The sequence below is a fragment of the Salvelinus sp. IW2-2015 genome, linkage group LG22, assembly GCF_002910315.2.
Source record: "Salvelinus sp. IW2-2015 linkage group LG22, ASM291031v2, whole genome shotgun sequence".
Lineage (NCBI taxonomy): Eukaryota > Metazoa > Chordata > Actinopteri > Salmoniformes > Salmonidae > Salvelinus > Salvelinus sp. IW2-2015.
In genome coordinates this window covers 18,837,727-18,855,400 of record NC_036862.1, presented here as the reverse complement: position 1 = coordinate 18,855,400, position 17,674 = coordinate 18,837,727, and the positions used below count along the sequence as shown (strand labels likewise).

The 17,674-nt window shown below is 43.8% G+C and overlaps 1 pseudogene; it reads left to right on the top strand.

Moving 5' to 3' along the window:
- Positions 1-3,406: 3,406 nt before the first annotated feature.
- LOC111949800 (olfactory receptor 11A1-like) lies at positions 3,407-5,106 on the top strand (annotated as a pseudogene).
- Positions 5,107-17,674: the final 12,568 nt, after the last annotated feature.

Sequence of the window (17,674 nt, the reverse complement as noted above, 5' to 3'; positions counted from 1 at the left end):
TATATGACCAATCATATCGAGTGGTTCCAATGACAAATTTTGACGTGAGCAACCCTTGCTTTGCCAAGGGGAAAAACTACTTCAAGGTCTCAGAGCGAGTGAGGTCACCGATTGAAACGCTATTAGCGCGCACTCCGCTAACTAGCTAGCCATTTCACACCGGTTACACCCGACTTGAAAAAAATCTAAATATACACATTGCGAGATATTTGGCGAAATAGACAGACATGCCTATATTTCCACCATAGGAAACAATGGGAAGACCGCAGAGTTCCAAWTATGGTCATATTATGAAACTGGGCTCCACGGCGGATGCAATGATGCAATGAACTAGTTTTTATCAGAAAAGAGAGTTGTTAAAAATGTAATGTGTCCAGCCTACTATCTACATGAATTTCAGAGCACTCTCGTCTAAGTGTACCAGAGCGCAGAATAATTACTTTATGAGCGCTCAACAACCGTTGAATATGGCCGGTGTCAGTAAATGATCAGAGTGGTCTCATTTGTGTCTGGAAGTAGCTAGCCAACGTTAGCTTGGGTGCTTGACTTCCGTTGTAAGACCAGAACACTCAAATCAACCCAACTCCTCCGCCCGAATGTCCAGTGTGCGCTCTGAGAGCGCAACGGTCTGAATTTGCACACTGACAATATTTCTCTGAATGGAAACACYATAATATTAATCAAATTAATTAATTTGTTTCTTAAAATGAATCCCATATACTATGTTATTACAAAAAAGGTTTTAAATTCTCTGGTAATGCCAATACAGAACACTATCAAATGCTTCTCAAAAATGCCCTCTGGTGGTCAAACTAGCAATAACTTGCAGGAGCAGAAGAAATGGCTGAGAATTAAATGACGTGCCACAGAATGCTGCAGCAGCAGGCAGGGTGTGCCGCAGTATGACACACCTTTTAAAGGAGGAATCACTGTACATACTATGACCCCACTATAGAAAAGGGGAGACTCTCACGAACTCGATGGTGTTCTCTGTTTTGCTCAGTGTCACAGGACTCATCTGAARGTAACCCATACAAACAAATGGAAGTATGGAGGTAGTTTTGTGCCAACAAAAATAAGGGGTTAAATATGTGTCCAAAAAAACACAAATATTTCCTTAGCAATTTTATATCTACTAGATATATGCCTGACACTTCAAAACCTTATTTGTTGTGATTTATTTTTGGATAATCTTTTTGGACATTAATGAATGTGTTATTAATTGCATTTCGATGGGCTGTAGTAATAAAGGCCAAATTCAACATTTTATCAAATAATTTGTCAATATTTATTTTTCATATACCTAAAGATCCTACACCTGTAGTACACAGGCCTGACTAATATTAGGCGTAGCGATGACTGAAACACAATACCCTTATGCCTGCAACTTGACAGATGGCCACTTGTTTTAGTCTTGCTGGAAATTGCAATCATTACAAAGACAACTCATTTGGGATTTCAGTGTTTTGAAATGCACTCTATTGATATGGGAATTTCTTCAAGGGAAGGTAAACATTATATGTAATATTGTATGTTTGAGATATAACATAAAGTGTATAACACATAGAAACGCAGAGACATTGGGATGTTAAGTAACGAGTTGGATGCCTGTCCATTATCCTCATGACTTAGAAGCTGGTCAATTGAGCAGCAAAACATGTTTACTGTATTTGTTTGGCCGTCAGTCTTCAGAAAACAGGTCATTAGTCCACTGTATCTCTCAATTCCCTTGAAAACCTTATAGCAACAGCTACCTGTGTGATCAGAGAGACTGAAACAACAACAAAGGTAGGCCTTGGTTACCGTCTCTTGTCTCTTGTTAGGCCAATTGAAGGGTTAGTCCCAGGGAGGTTTAGAGTGGCATTAGGCTTAATAGCCTCCCTTCAGACTGGTCTGATGTGAATGATGCAACAATATTGAACTGGGCCTAACAAGAAGTTGGCTGCACCGGAAAAATACTACAAACACATATTGTTKATCATACTATGTTGACCTGTGACCTGAGAGTGAAAATTATGATAAGGTCAAGAATATGTAAAATGGTGTTAGCTTCTCAAGCTTGATCTATCTGCTAGGAGAATAGAAAATAGAGACAATTTCAACCAATGTGTTAAAATTTGGCTTGAACTGTGCGTCCTTAAAAATCTTTGTCACAACTACTCAGTAGGGAAATTGGCATGTTCAGATATTTGTACGTTAACATATACACCTCAACTATAAAGATTATTAGAATCTATTCTTACACAATCATTGCAGTTTGCCTAAATGTAACCAAATCTAGACAAACTAAGTGATAACAACACGCGTTCCACATGTGTAACTTTTAAAAATGTAATACTTGCTTGTTAATTTGAGCTGTTCCACAGCAGATTTGATATTGAGTCATATATCACGCCAAATTAGTTTGAAACTCTATCTGCATTTTTGATTATTTCACCTGCTGTAAAATCAATCAACTATGGAGATAGAACACAAAAGATTGTCATTGCAATACAGAACAAGATATTTGTAGATTTTTGGAGGATACATTTYTTTATTTTACAAATTTTACAGTGGGAGAAAAACAATTGATTAAATATAGTATATATTTTGTTATTAAAYGTAAAACGTGTATTTTGATACATCTGTAGGTGATATAAAGTTCTACACTTAATCTTGAGAAAACTGAAGTGCATCAACCATTCAGGACAACTGAAAGCTAGAAAAAGGTTCAGCAATCTTCTCAGTGTAGTGTTCTCAAGATTAAACATTGATGGATCAATTCAATTTAACCTATACTGTAATATTTACATTTTTATTTTACCTTTATTTACCTAGGCAAGTCAGTTAATAATAAATTCTTATTTTCAATGACGGCCTAGGAACAGTGGGTGAACTGCCTTGTTCAGGGGTAGAACAACAGATTTTTACCTTGTCAGCTCGGGGATTTGATCTTGCAACCTCTCGGTTGCTAGTCCAATGCGCTAACCACTAGGCTACCTGATGAGATTCCCTGCCGCAGGAGCTATTTTTCACATGGTCAAATAAAATCACAGAATTGTTTACCTTGTCAATCACCTCCCCAGACATGTCAGTAATCTCCATCAACCAATCATTTGCCTAAGCAAATGTCATGCAAATTGTCATGCAGTCACACCATGACAATTTAATTATTTGTGTCATTGGAGTTCAAGTGAACACACTGCTGTATACTAGGTTTTTTCTGCCTTTAAACGGTATAAAAGGTCAGTGATGTGATAGTAGTTTAGTGTAGAATAGTCCACTGACACAGAACATACAGTAGATCTATGTCCACAYCACGGCAGTCTGGAGAAAGATACTGTACTAGGTGATCTAGACTTACATCCTCTTTTAGACTTAAATCCTGTATTTATTTTTATATACTTTTATCGGTACTATTAGRAAAATGGAGAACTCAACACAATTCGCATAATTTATACTAGCTGGATATAGTGACAGTGGACACTTAAAGTACTTGTATATCATTATAATAACTGTGTTATACGTCTACATTTTGTAAGTCGCTCTGGATAAGAGCGTCTGCTAAATGACTTAAATGTAAATGTAAATGTACATAGTTTTTGCGAACACAGTGCTTATTGTGGTTATATGTATGGAGAGAAGCCTTCATGAACCAATGTATCTGTTTCTGTGCAGTTTGTTTGTAARTGTCACGCCCTGACCATAGTTTGCTGTATATGTTTCTATGTTTTGTTTGGTCAGGGTGTGATCTRAGTGGGCATTCTATGTTGTWTGTCTAGTTTGTCTATTTCTATGTGTTTGGCCTGATATGGTTCTCAATCAGAGGCAGGTGTTTGTTGTTGTCTCTGATTGGGAGCCATATTTAGGTAGCCTGTTTTGTATTGTGGTTTGTGGGTGATTGTTCCTGTTGGTGTGTTTTAGTGTTCACTATTTCGGGACTGTTGCGTCTTCGTTTATTTCGTCTGTTTATTGTTTTGTTCTTTATTTAAAGTATTTGYATAAATATGAATACTCACCACGCTGCKTATTGGTCCGACATTTCTTACTCCTCARACGAGGAGGACGAAGACTACCGTTACAGTAAATGACTTGTATRGTAGTAYTGGTTTGTTTCCTGCTCTCATGACTAATTTGGTTTCAGATGACCATACAGTTTCCACTGTGTACTGTCAACTACAGATATTTTGCATGTACACATATGGAACTATTGAATTCAGCAATTTAGCAGCTATGTCCTATGACAGGTACCTTGCTATATGTTATCCACTACAGTATAACGTCATCATGACACCCAACAGGGTGTGTATTTTAATTTGTGTAATATGGTTGTACTCTTTTGCTAAAAGCATAAAAACACTGTCTTTAACCATTCGTTTGCAATTGTGTGTCAACATTATAGACAAAGTGTATTGTGACAACTGCCTGGTAGKAAAACTTGCCTGTTCAAGTTCAGACACGACAGTTAATAAGATCTATGGACTTTGTGGTATTGTTTTGACTGTCGCTATCCCTTTAATTACTATGTGTTCATCGAGACCTGATAGAAAGCTTTCAGCACCTGAATTCCTCATCTGGCCTTGCTGCTCAACTTCACTTTCCGTTGTTTCTTAAATCTGCTCCAGAGTAGATTTGATAGCTCTATGAAAAATGTTTGAACTCTACACACTATTTTATCAGTGTACTATCTCATGTGCCAGCCACTTTTAAATCCTATTGTGTTTGGAGTTAGGATGGCTAAAATCAGACAGGCTTGTAAAAACATACTACCTGTAGGTCTGTACCTAAAACATAAGCTAAACATTAGTGTGACCTGTCCTGATTGTTCAATATTTGTGATGTTGACTGGTGTGTTTTGTTACTTATAGGTGCAATAATAAATGGGGGTGAGGAAAATCAGACTTCGCTGATTTGTATAATATTGTCATTGACCTTTTATTCACTTTCTGATCTCCATTGACTATCTGTCCCTCAAAGAATTTACTTTAAAATGCACTTCCTTGTCTACAACGCCCTGACTGGAATCGGACCCGCCAACCTGTAAGACCTACTCTTCCCCTATGGACCTCCATGTACCCTAAATTTCAGCCACGCCAAGCTGCTCCATGCCAGCAGGACCTGTATTAACACAAAGGTGGAACGTTTTTTTTGCTCCCACGCAACATGCCTTTGGAATTCCCTTCCTGAYAATCTCAGGGCTGCTCAGACTGTTGGGGCCTTTAAAGCAGGCCTTAAGACTCATCTCTATAAACCTTCCCTTCCTCCTAGACTTTGATTGTTGCTTTCATGATTTGGTTATATATGTTTTATACTCTTTTTTTAGTCAATTTTTTATTTTATGCACTTTGAGTTTACAATTTTATAATGAAAAGCACTTTACAAATGTAATAAATTATTATTTAAATTCAAAAAAACAATACGTTTGAATTCCTTACTTAAATTGACAGTTTTGCCAGAGGCTGCTGTATCTAAGTATGTAACAAATCTAGAAATGCTAAACTGTCTGGATCCATACACTAGATGTAAATGTGTAAAAGGTAAGCCTACCTTATAGCACAACTGGCACTCTTACATAGTTCACTAATGGAAAATAWGTCCTGTACGGTACGTACAAGCTTGGGGATTTTTCRACATTTTGAGAGAGAAATCCAAGGAAATACAGATCTCAAACTATATTCTGCCTGAGATCTGGATGCATGTCATGTTTTCTGAGACAACTTTTCTATGTAACATGATATCTGTGTGACAGCTATTTGACAGATTAACAACTTTGGTATTCCTAAGAAATGTTGAGTCATACCAGAAAGGCAACTACCTGGGACACAAGAGGGACCTGTTGCCTGAATTGGATATCTTACTCTGTTATTATTGAGAAATCGGACCAGATAGGACCAGATATACATTTAGATTTGAGTAATTTTGCATACACTCGTATCCAGAGCGACTTACAGTTAGTGTATTCATCTTAAAATAGCTAGATGGGACAACCACATACCCATCTTGTTTTTCCAGGGTCACTGTGAGATATGTTTGACCCACAGAATAAATAATACAGTAAGGGTAATGATTATGTATTGAATGTTTAACACACATTGGTCATGTACTCCATCCACCCTGTAAAAAGCTGTAAAAAGTTTTGTAGTTCTGTCAAAAGAAAATGATGTGCCACCAGTATTTTTTTTACTCCTTGTATACCTTACCATTGGGAAAGCAGAAGCCAATAACAAGAGCATAAAAAACATGTTTATTGAGTCTGTAGGTACCAGGTCATTAGTCCACTCTATCACCTCGTTCCCCGGGAACCAATTAATGCAGCTATTAACCGGTCTTGAATGCATACCAAATGGTACCCTATTCCCTATATGGTGGAGGTGGTGCACTATATGGTGCACTATATAGGGAATAGTGCCATTTGGGACGCAGTCCTTCTGTCATCGCCTCTGGGAGTGTAGGACCTGAAAGCATACTGTAGGCCTAGGATAGCCTAGAGTGACAATAAGGGTCATAAATGTTGTATTTATTTAACCTTTATTTAACTACGCAAGTCAGTTAAGAAAAATGTCCTATTTACCATGTCGGCCTAGCTGTAAACCCCCCCCTCCCCGGTTTTACATGTAATTAATTTACTACTTTTCCTTTGAATGTAGGAAGTAATATTTTAATCAACTCAGTCAGGCTTTCAACTTGCTCTTGGAAGTTATAATAGTCGAATACACAAGGTGCAATTTCGATATTGGGTAGTGCAGTTTACCTCTTGTCATGTCAGTTATTGAAGACCTTAGAGAGCTATTTATACTGTAACTTGTCAGAAATGTCCAGATCAACTAGCTCATGTCAGCTAAAGCTTTTTGGCTAGATGTTTTAGCCCATAGATTTTGTTGTAATGTTTGAGTCACTCAGATATGAGTGACTCATATCCAAGATGGCGTAGCAGTCGGACGTGTCTTTGTCTTGTCTTGTCCCGTGTAAATAGTCTTCGTATTTTTCGTATTTTTCGTATACATTTCGTATATATTTTAATTTCACTTTCCATCTAGGAACTGAATATACATTCCTACATTCCGCCTCACCCAATGTGGTACGGACCTGCTATTTTTTTATACTTTAGAACCGTACCCAATCAGAAGCTAGCAGATAACTAGCATCTAGCTAGTAGTCAGTTAGCCACTGCTGCGGTCTTCACCCTCAACTCGGACACAGCCAGCTTCAATACCTGGCCAATACCTGCCAGTTGCAAGCGCGATATAAACCCAGAGAATATAGGACTGCTTTTTCTCTCCACATCACCGGATTCCTGACGCAAGCTCTGGACAATTCACCGTATCATCAAGCTAGCTAGCTGCAACCGAGTGGCTACTACTGGCTAACACCTCTGTCCCGAAGCAAGCACAGTTAGCTTGAGCTAGCCTCGAGCTAGGCCATCTGCCGTAGCCGAAGAGGTCTACCAGCGAATTCTTGGGCTACAATACCTCTTTTGCCAATTGGACTGGATTTTTTTTTTTTTTTTTGCCGCACAGAGCCCTGCCAATCCATCAAACTGGTCTAAATCAGCTACAGCTAATTTAGCCATTTTTTTGCCGCTGCTAGTAGCTCTTACCTTCTGCACAGACACCAGCCCTGTTATTAGCCTGGATATTACTCACCAATTTACCAGCATCGACTGTCTCTCGACAACAACGCCGGATTCCTGCCGTAATCCCTGAGCCACTATTCTGATTCTCACAGCTAGCTTGCAGCTAGCGCAGCTAGCGCCACTGCCACGAAGCTAGCACCAGTTAGCAACACAATTCTACAATTCACAACCTCTCTTTCGCCATCCGGCTTGGACTCTCTGTCGACATGACACGTCTGAGCAGACCCCTCCGTCTGAGCAGACCACCCCCGGGTACTAACTTTACGCGCGTGCTAGCTTAGTGGAGGCTCCCTGCTCCATCTACGGCTGCCCTGGACACTAGATGATCACGTGGCTATATGGATGCTGCTTGACTGTCCATTAATTCACGGTACTCCATTCTGTTTATTTGTGTTTTATCTGTCGGCTCTGTGCTTTAACTCAGGATCTGTGTGTAGTATAATCCGACCCTCTTGCCTAGTCGTCGCCATTTTACCTGTTGTTGCTGTGTTAGACTAGCACTGTTATTGCTGCTGTTATTTACCTGTTGTTTAGCTAGCTCTCCCAATCAAGACCTGCAATCACTTTATGCCTTATTGTATGTCTCTCTCAAATATCAATATGCCTTGCATACTGTTGTTCAGGCTAGTTATCATTATCATTGTTTTGGTTTGCAATGGACCCTGTAGTTTCACATCTCCGTACCTCTGATACCTCTTTGTCCCACCCCACACATGCGGTGACCTCACCATTGAGACCAGCATGTCAGAGATACAACCTCTCTTATCATCCCCAGTGCTGGGCTTGCCTCCGCTGTACCGCGCCCCACCATACCCTGTCTGCACATTATGCCAGAATCTATTCTACCACGCATAAATTGCTCCTTTTATTCTTTGTCCCAACGCTCTAGCGACAGTTTTGATAGCTTTAAGCCGCACCTCATCCTACTACTCTCTGTTCCTCGGGTGATGTGGAGGTAACCAGGCCCTGCATGTCCCAGTCACCCTCATTGTTGGACTTCTGTGATCGAAAAAGCCTTGGCCTCATGCATGTCAACATCAGAAGCCTCCTCCCTAAGTTTTGCCTTACTCACGCTTTAGCACACTCTGCAACCTGATGTCCTTGCCGTGTCCGAATCTGGCTTGGAAGGCCACCAAAATTCTGAGATTTCCATACCCAAATATAAACTTTCCGTCAAGATAGAACTGCCAAGGGGAGGAGTGTCAATCAACTGCAGAGATAGCTGCAAAGTTTGTCATACTTTTCCAGGTCTATTGCAAACAGTTCGAACTGTCTAATTTTAAAAATTAATCTCTCCAGAAATAAGTCTCTCACTGTTGCCGCCTGCTACCGACCCCCTCAGCTCCAGCTGTGCCCTGGACACATCTGTGATGATGCTCCCATCTAGGCTTCAGAGTTTGTTCTGTTAGGTGACCTAAACTGGGATATGCTTAACCCGCGTCCTACAATCCAAGCTTGATGCCCTCAATCTCCACAATCATCAAGGAACCACCAGGTACAACCTAAATCCGTAAACATGGGCACCCAATAGACATATCTGACCACCTGCCCTCCAAATACACCTCTGCTGTCTTCATCAAGATCTAGCGATCACTGCCTCATTGCCTGTATCGCCACGGGTCCGCGGTCAAGACACCACCTCATCACTGTCAAAGCTCCCTAAAACACTTCTGCGAGCAGGCCTTTCTAATCGACCTGGCCCGGGTACCTGGAAGGATATTGACCTCATCCGTCAGTTGAGGATGCTGGTCATTCTTTAAATGTTACTTCCTCACCATATTAGACAAGGCATGCTCCGTTCAAAAAATGCAGAACCAAAACAGATATAGCCTTGGTCACTCCAGACTGACTGCCCTCGACCAGCACAAAACTCTGTGGCGAACTGCAATAGCATCGCAAGAGCCCCGCGATATGAACTGTTAGGGAAGTAGGACCATACACGCAGTCCAGTCAGGAAGCAAAGGCCAGCTTTTTCAAGCAGAAATTTGCATCTGTAGCTCAACTCCAAAAAAGTTCTGGGAACTGTAAAGTCATGGAGAAAAGAGCACCTCCTCCCAGCTGCCCACTGCACTGAGGCTAGGTAACACGGTCACCACGATAAATCCGTGATAATGAAGACTTCAACAAGCATTTCTCATGGCTGGCCATGCCTTCCTCCTGGCGACTCCAACTTGGCCAACAGCCCCGCCCCCCTGCTACTCGCCAAGCCTCCAGCTTTCCTTTACCCAATCCAGATAGCAGATGTTCTGAAGAGCTGGAAAACCTGGACCATACAAATCAGCTGGGCTTGACAATCTGGACCCCTATTTCTGAACTGTCCGCCGCATTGTCGCAACCCCTATCAGCCTGTTCAACCTCTCCTTATCATCTGAGATCCCAGGATTGGAAAGCTGCCGCGGTCATCCCCCTCTTAGGGGAGACACCCTGGACCCAAACTGTTACAGACCCATATCCATCCTGCCCTGCCTATCTAGGTCTTTGAAAGCCAAGTCAACAAACAGATCTATGACCATTTCGAATCCCACCGTACATTCTCCGCGTGGAATCGGTTTCCGAGCCGGTCATGGTGCACCTATCGCCACGCTCAAGGTACTAAACGATATCATAACGCCATCGATAAAGACATTACTGTGCAGCCGTCTTCATCGACCTGGCAAGGCTTTCGACTCTGTCAATCACCATATTCTTATCGGCAGACTCAGTAGCCTCGGTTTTTCTAATGCTGCCTTGCTGGTTCACCAACTATTTGCAGACAGAGTTCAGTGTGTCAAATCGGAGGGATGTTGTCCGGTCTCTGGCAGTCTATGGGGTCAAGGGTTCAATTCTCGGGCGACTTTTTCTCTGATATACATAATGATGTTGCTCTGCTGCGGGCGATTCCCTGATCCACTCTACCGCAGACGACACCATTCTATATACTTCCGGCCTTCCTTGGACACTGTGCTATCTAACTCCAACGAGCTTCAATGCCATACAACACTTCCGTGGCCTCCAACTGCTCTTAAACGCTAGTAAAACCAAATGCATGCTTTTCAAACGTTCGCTGCCTGCACCCGCACGCCCGACTAGCATACCACCTGGACGGTTCCGACCTAGAATATGTGGACATCTATAAGTACCTAGGTGTCTGGCTAGACTGCAAATCTCTTCCAGACTCATATCAACATCTCCAATCAAAAATCAAATCAAGATCGGCTTTCTATTCCGCAACAAATTGTCGTCTATTTTTACTCCTGTAATATTTACTGCTATCTCGATCTCTGTCTTACTCGGCGATGCATCTACAAAATAGCTTCCAATTTACTATACTCTACTCAGCAAACTGGATGCAGTTTATCAGTGCATTCGTTTTTGTTACTAAAGACCATTATATCGACCCACACTGCGACCTGTATGCCCTAGTCGTGGCCCTCGCTACATGTTTCGTCGGTCAGACCCACTGGCTCCAGGTCATCTACAAGGCTATGCTAGGTAAGTGCCGCCTTATCTCAGTTACTGGTACGATGGTACACCCCCAACACGCGTCCAGCAGTGTATCTCACTGATCATCCTAAAGCCAAAACTCATTTGGACGCCTTTCTTTCCAGTTCTCTTGCTGCCTGCGACTGGAAGAATTGCAAAATCCTTGAAGTTGGAGACTTTTATCTCCTCAACAACTTTAAAAATCTGCTATCCGAGCAGCTAACCGATCGCTGAGCTGTAAATAGTCATCTGTAAACTACCCACCCAATTTACTACCTCACCCCCTACTGCTTTTATTTATTTAACTTTTTCTGCTCTTTTGCACACCAGTATCTCTTCTTGCATCTGATCATCTGATTGATTTATCACTCCAGTGTTTAATTGCTAAATTAGTAATTATTCGATTTATTGCCTACCTCATGCCTTTTGCACACATTGTATATAGATTCTCTTTTTTTTCTACCATGTTATTGACTTGTTTATTGTTTACTCCATGTGTAACTCTGTGTTGTCTGTTCACACTGCTATGCTTTATCTTGGCCAGGTCGCAGTTGCAAATGAGAACTTGTTCTCAACTAGCCTACCTGGTTAAATAAAGGTGAAATAAAAAAATAAAAAAAATATCACATGAACACAAATAAGGCATGTTCCCAAGTGGGGCCCAAGTGAAGATGTTCGGGAACCACCGCTCTACTGTATAACAATTATTATGAAACCTAAAATAATTAGTGGCTTAATTCTGCTGTCCTGGTGTTGTAAATAACCCACCGAAATCAACTCATGAGACACAGGTGTAAACAATACAGACAGACACAAACGAAAAGGAAAAATGGATTGATGGCAGCTAGTAGGCCGGCGACGACGACCGCCGAGCACCGCCCGAACAGGGAGAGAAGCCACCTTTGGTGGAAGTCGTGACGCAGGGCGATCCGGATGGAGGCGGTGAAACTCACTCAGTAGAGATGGGTCCAAGACGTCCTCCACCGGCACCCAGCATCTCTCCTCCGGACCGTATCCCTCCCAATCCACGAGGTACTGCAGGCCCCTCACCCAACGCCTGGAATCCAGTATGGTGTACGCCGGGGCCCCATCGATGTCCCGGGGGTCGGAGGGACCTCCCGCACCTCAGCTCCTTGAAGCGGACCAGCAACCACCGGCCTGAGGAGAGACACATGAAACGAGGGGTTAATACGGTAATAAGGGGGAGCTGTAACCTATAACACACCTCGTTTATTCTCCTCAGGACTTTAAATGGCCCCACAAACCGCGGACCCAGCTTCCGGCAGGGCAGGTTTCGGGTCGAGAGCCAGACCCGGCCTCACTGCATTGGCGGTCAGCGCTCGCTTTCTGCCGCCCTTCGGCCCGTCTCAGGTGCCCGTAGACGGCCTCCCAGGTTCCCTTCGAGTGCTTGACCCAGACCTCCACCACAGGAGCCTCGGTCTGGCTCGGATGCCACGGTACCAGGACCAGCTGATACCCCAACACACACTGAAAGGGCGAAAGGTTAGTTGAGGAGTGACGGAGTGAGTTCTGGGCCATCTCTGCCCATGGAACGTACCTCGCCCACTCCCCTGGCCGGTGCTGGCAATAGGACCGCAGAAACCTACCCACATCCTGGTTTACTCTCTCCACCTGCCCATTAMTCTCGGGGTGAAAAACAGAGGTCAGGCTGACCGAGACCCCAAGACGCTCCATGAACGCCCTCCAAACCCGGGACGTGAACTGGGAACCCCAATCAGAAACTATGTCCTCAGGCACCCCGTAGTGCCGGAAGACGTGAGTAAACAGGACCTCCGCAGTCTGTAGGGCCGTAGGGAGATCGGGTAAAGGGAGGAGACGACAGCACTTAGAGAACCGATCCACAACGACCAGGATCGTGGTGTTACCCTGGGACGGAGGAAGATCGGTCAGGAAGTCTACCGACAGGTGTGACCAAGGCCGCTGTGGAACGGGGAGGGGTTGTAACTTCCCTCTGGGCAGGTGTCTAGGAGCCTTGCACTGAGCGCACACTGAACAGGAGGAGACATAAAACCTCACGTCCTTAGCTAAAGTGGGCCACCAGTATTTCCCCCTAAGGCTTTGCACCGTCCTATCGATACCCGGATGACCAGAGGAGGGTAACATGTGCTCCCACCGAATTAACCTATCACGTACCTCYGTCCAGCTGGACACTGAGGTGGAGTAGGCTCTGACCGAGATGCCCGCTCGGCCACCTCCCACACCACCGGCGCCACCAGACAAGAGGCCGGAAGTTTGGGGGTGGGATCGATGGACCGCTCCTCTGTATCGTACAGACGGGACAGTGCGTCTACCTTATCGTTCTGGGAACTTGGTCTATACGATAGCGTAAATCGGAATCTGGTGAAAAACATGGCCCACCTTGCCTGGCGAGGGTTCAGTCTCCTCGCCGCCCGGATGTACTCCAGATTACGGTGGTCGGTCCAGATGAGGAAAGGGTGTTGAGCCCCCTCAAGCCAATGTCTCCACATCTTCAAGGCTTTTACGACAGCCAGCAACTCCCGGTCCCCCACGTCATAGTTTCGCTCTGCCGGGCTGAGCTTCCTCGAAAAGAAAGCGCAGGGGTGGAGCTTCAGTGGCGCGCTCGAGTGCTGTGAGAGCACGGCTCCAATCCCAGCCTCGGATGCGTCCACCTCCACTATGAATGCCAAAGAGGGATCCGAAACAGAGTCCTCAAGCGACAAAACGCTCTGTCCACCTCAGCCAACCACCGCAGACGCACCGGTCCCCCCTTCAGCAGTGAGGTAATGGGAGCAGCCACCTGCCCAAAACCCCGGATAAACCTCCGGTAGTAATTGGCAAACCSTAAAAACCGCTGCACCTCCTTTACCGTGGTGGGAGTCGGCCAATTACGCACGGCTGCAATGTGGTCACACTCCATAATCAACCCTGATGTGGAAATGCGATAACCCAGGAAGGAGACGGCCTGTTGGGAGAACACGCATTTCTCAGTCTTGACGTACAGGTCATGCTCCAACAGTCGCCCACGTACTCTGCGTACCAGAGACACATGCGCGGCGCTTGTGGCGGAATATAATAGAATGTCATCGATATACGCTACCATACCCTGCCCGTGCAGGTCCCTGAGAATCTCGTCTAGGATTGGAAGACTGCTGGGGCATTCTTCAACCCATACGGCATGACGAGGTACTCATAATGGCCGGATGTGGTACTAAACGCTGTCTTCCACTCATCTCTCTCCTGGATACGCACCAAGTTATACGCACTCCTGAGATCCAGTTTTGTGAAAAAACGTGCTCCGTGAAATGACTCCGTCGCCATAGCGATGACAGGTAGCGGGTAACTGTACCCCACCGTGATAGAATTTAGACCTCTTTAGTCAATGCACGGACGCAGACCTCCCTCCTTCTTTTTCACAAAAAAGAAACTCGAGGAGGCGGGTGATGTGGAGGACCGAATGTACCCCTGCCTCAAAGATTCAGAGACATACACTGCTCAAAAAAATAAAGGGAACACTTAAACAACACAATGTAACTCCAAGTCAATCACACTTCTGTGAAATCAAACTGTCCACTTAGGAAGCAACACTGATTGACAATATATTTCACATGCTGTTGTGCAAATGGAATAGACAAAAGGTGGAAATTATAGGCAATTAGCAAGACACCCCCAATAAAGGAGTGATTCTGCAGGTGGTGACCAACGACACTTCTCAGTTCCTATGCTTCCTGGCTGATGTTTTGGTCACTTTTGAATGCTGTGGTGCTCTCACTCTAGTGGTAGCATGAGCGGAGTCTACAACACACACATGGCTCAGGTGTGCCAGCTCATCCAGGATGGCACATCAATGCGAGCTGTGGCAAGAAGGTTTGCTGTGTCTGTCAGCGTAGTGTCCAGAGCATGGAGGCGCTACCAGGAGACAGGCCAGTACATAGGAGACGTGGAGGAGGCCGTAGGAGGGCAACAACCCAGCAGCAGGACCGCTACCTCCGCCTTTGAGCAGGAGGAGCACTGCCAGAGACCTGCAAAATGACCTCCAAGCAGGCCAAATACGACTGGTTTTCTGATCCACACCCTACCCTTTTTTTAACGTCTTATGGTTGCAATTCGTTAACGGGATCGATTGACAACAGCCGGTGAAAGGCAGGGCGCCAAATTCAACAACAGAAATCTCATAATTAAAATTCCTCAAACATACATGTGTTTTATACATATTTAAAGGTAATCTTGTTGTTAATCCCACCAAAGTGTCGATTTCAAATAGGATTTTCAGCGAAAGCACCACAAACGATTAGTTAGGTCACCGCCAAATCACAGACAAACACAGTCATTTTTCCAGCCAAAGATAGGAGTCACAAAAGCCACAATAGAGATAAAATGAATCACTAACCTTTGATGATCTTCATCAGATGACACTCCAAAGACTTCATGTTACACAATACCTTTATGGTTTTGTTTGATAAAGTTCAATTATTTATATAAAAAAATCTGAGTTTACATTGGCGTGTTTACGTTCACTAGTTCCAAAAACATCCAGTGATCTTTTTGCATAGTCACATCGATTCAATAGAAATACTCATCATAAATGTAGATGATAATACCAAGTTATACACATGGAATTATAGATATACCTCTCCTTAATGCAACCGCTGTGTCAGATCTCAAAAAAACTTTATGGAAAAAGCAAACCATGCAAATATCTGAGACGGCGCTCAGAACATAGTCAAATTAGCCGCCATGTTGGAGTCAACAGAAACTAGAAATTACATGATAAATATTCCCCTAATTTGATGATCTTCATCAGAATGCACTCCCAGGAATCCCAGGTCCACAATAAATGCTTGATTTGTTCGATAATGTCCGTTATTTATGTCCAATTAGCTACGTTTGTTCGCGCGTTTGGTAAACAATTCCAAAGTCACGAAGCGTGTTCCCTAAAAGCTGAAGAAAATGTCCAAAAGTTCCGTAACAGTCAGTAGAAACATGTCAAACGATGTATTTAATCAATCTTTAGAATGTTGTTAACAWAAATCTTGAATAACGTTCCAACCGGAGAATTACATTGACTTCAGATGAGCGATGGAACTGAGATCCCTCTCATGTGAACGCGCATGGTCAAAGCATGGTCACCTCATGGCAGACCTGACTAATTCTCCTCTCATTAGGCCCCCCTTCATAGTAGTCATCAGACAAAGTTCTACAGACTGTTGACATCTAGTGGAAGCCGTAGGAAGTGCAAACTCATTCATATCTCGCTGTGATTTCAATGGGATTTTGGTAGAAAATCGACCAGCCTCAGAATTTCCACTTCTTGTTTGGATTTTTTCTCAGGTTTTTGCCTGCCATATGAGTTCTGTCATACTCACAGACATAATTAAAACAGTGTTTGGAAATTTCAGAGTGTTTTCTATCCAATATGCATATATTAGCAACTATGACTGTGGAGCAGGCCGTTTACTCTGGGCACCTCTGTGCACCTTTCATCCAAGCTACTCAATACTGCCCCTGCAGCCACAATAMGTTTTTAAGGTACAGTATCTGTGACCAACAGATGCATATCTGTATTTCCAGTCATGTGAAATCCATAGATTAGGACCTAATTTATTTATTTCAATTGACTGATTTCCTCATATGAACTGTAACTTGGTCAAATCTTTTAAATTGTTGCATGTTACGTTTACATTTTTGTTCAGTATACTTTAAATCAAATCAAATCAAATTGTATTAGTCACATGCGCCGAATACAACAGGTATAGGTAGACCCTACAGTGAAACGCTTACTTACAAGCACCTAACCATCAGTGCAGTTTCAAAAAAATATGGACAAGAATAAGAGATAAAAGTAACAAGTAATTAAAGAGCAGCAGTAAAAAATAACAATATATACAGATGGATGACGGTACAGAATCACTGTGCGGGGGCACTGGTTAGTTGAGGTAGTATGTACATGTAGGTAGAGTTATTAAAGTGACTATGCATAGATGACAGAGAGGCAGTGGTGTGGAGGGGGGGGGGCAATGCAAATAGTCTGGGTAGCCATTTGACTAGATGTTAAAAGGGAGTATACTAGATGTTCAGGAGTCTTATGGCTTGGGGGTAGAAGCTATTTAGAAGCCTCTTGGACCTAGACTTGGCGCTCCGGTACCACTTGCCGTGCGGTAGCAGAGAGAACAGYCTATGACTAGGGTGGCTGGACTCTTGGACAATCTTTAGGGCCTTCCTCTGACACCGCCTGATATAGAGGTCCTGGATGGCAGGAAGCTTGGCCCCAGTGATGTACTGGGCCGTTCGCACTACCCTCTGTAGTGCCTTGTGGTCGGAGGCCGAGCAGTTGCCATTCCATGCAGTGATGCAACCAGATCAGGATGCTCGTCGACGGTGCAGCTGAGGATCTAAGGGAGCCCATGCCAAATCTTTTCAGTCTCCTGAGGGGGAATAGTTTTTTGGTCCATGCCCACTTCACTTTACTGTATGGTGTCTTGGACCCATGTTAGTTTGTTGGTGAATTGTGCGACACCAAGGAACTTCCAACCTGCTCCACTGCAGCCCGTCGATGGAATTGGGGTGTGCGCTCAGTTCTCTTTTTCCTGGTGAGTAACCAACAACTCCCCTTCCTTTTGT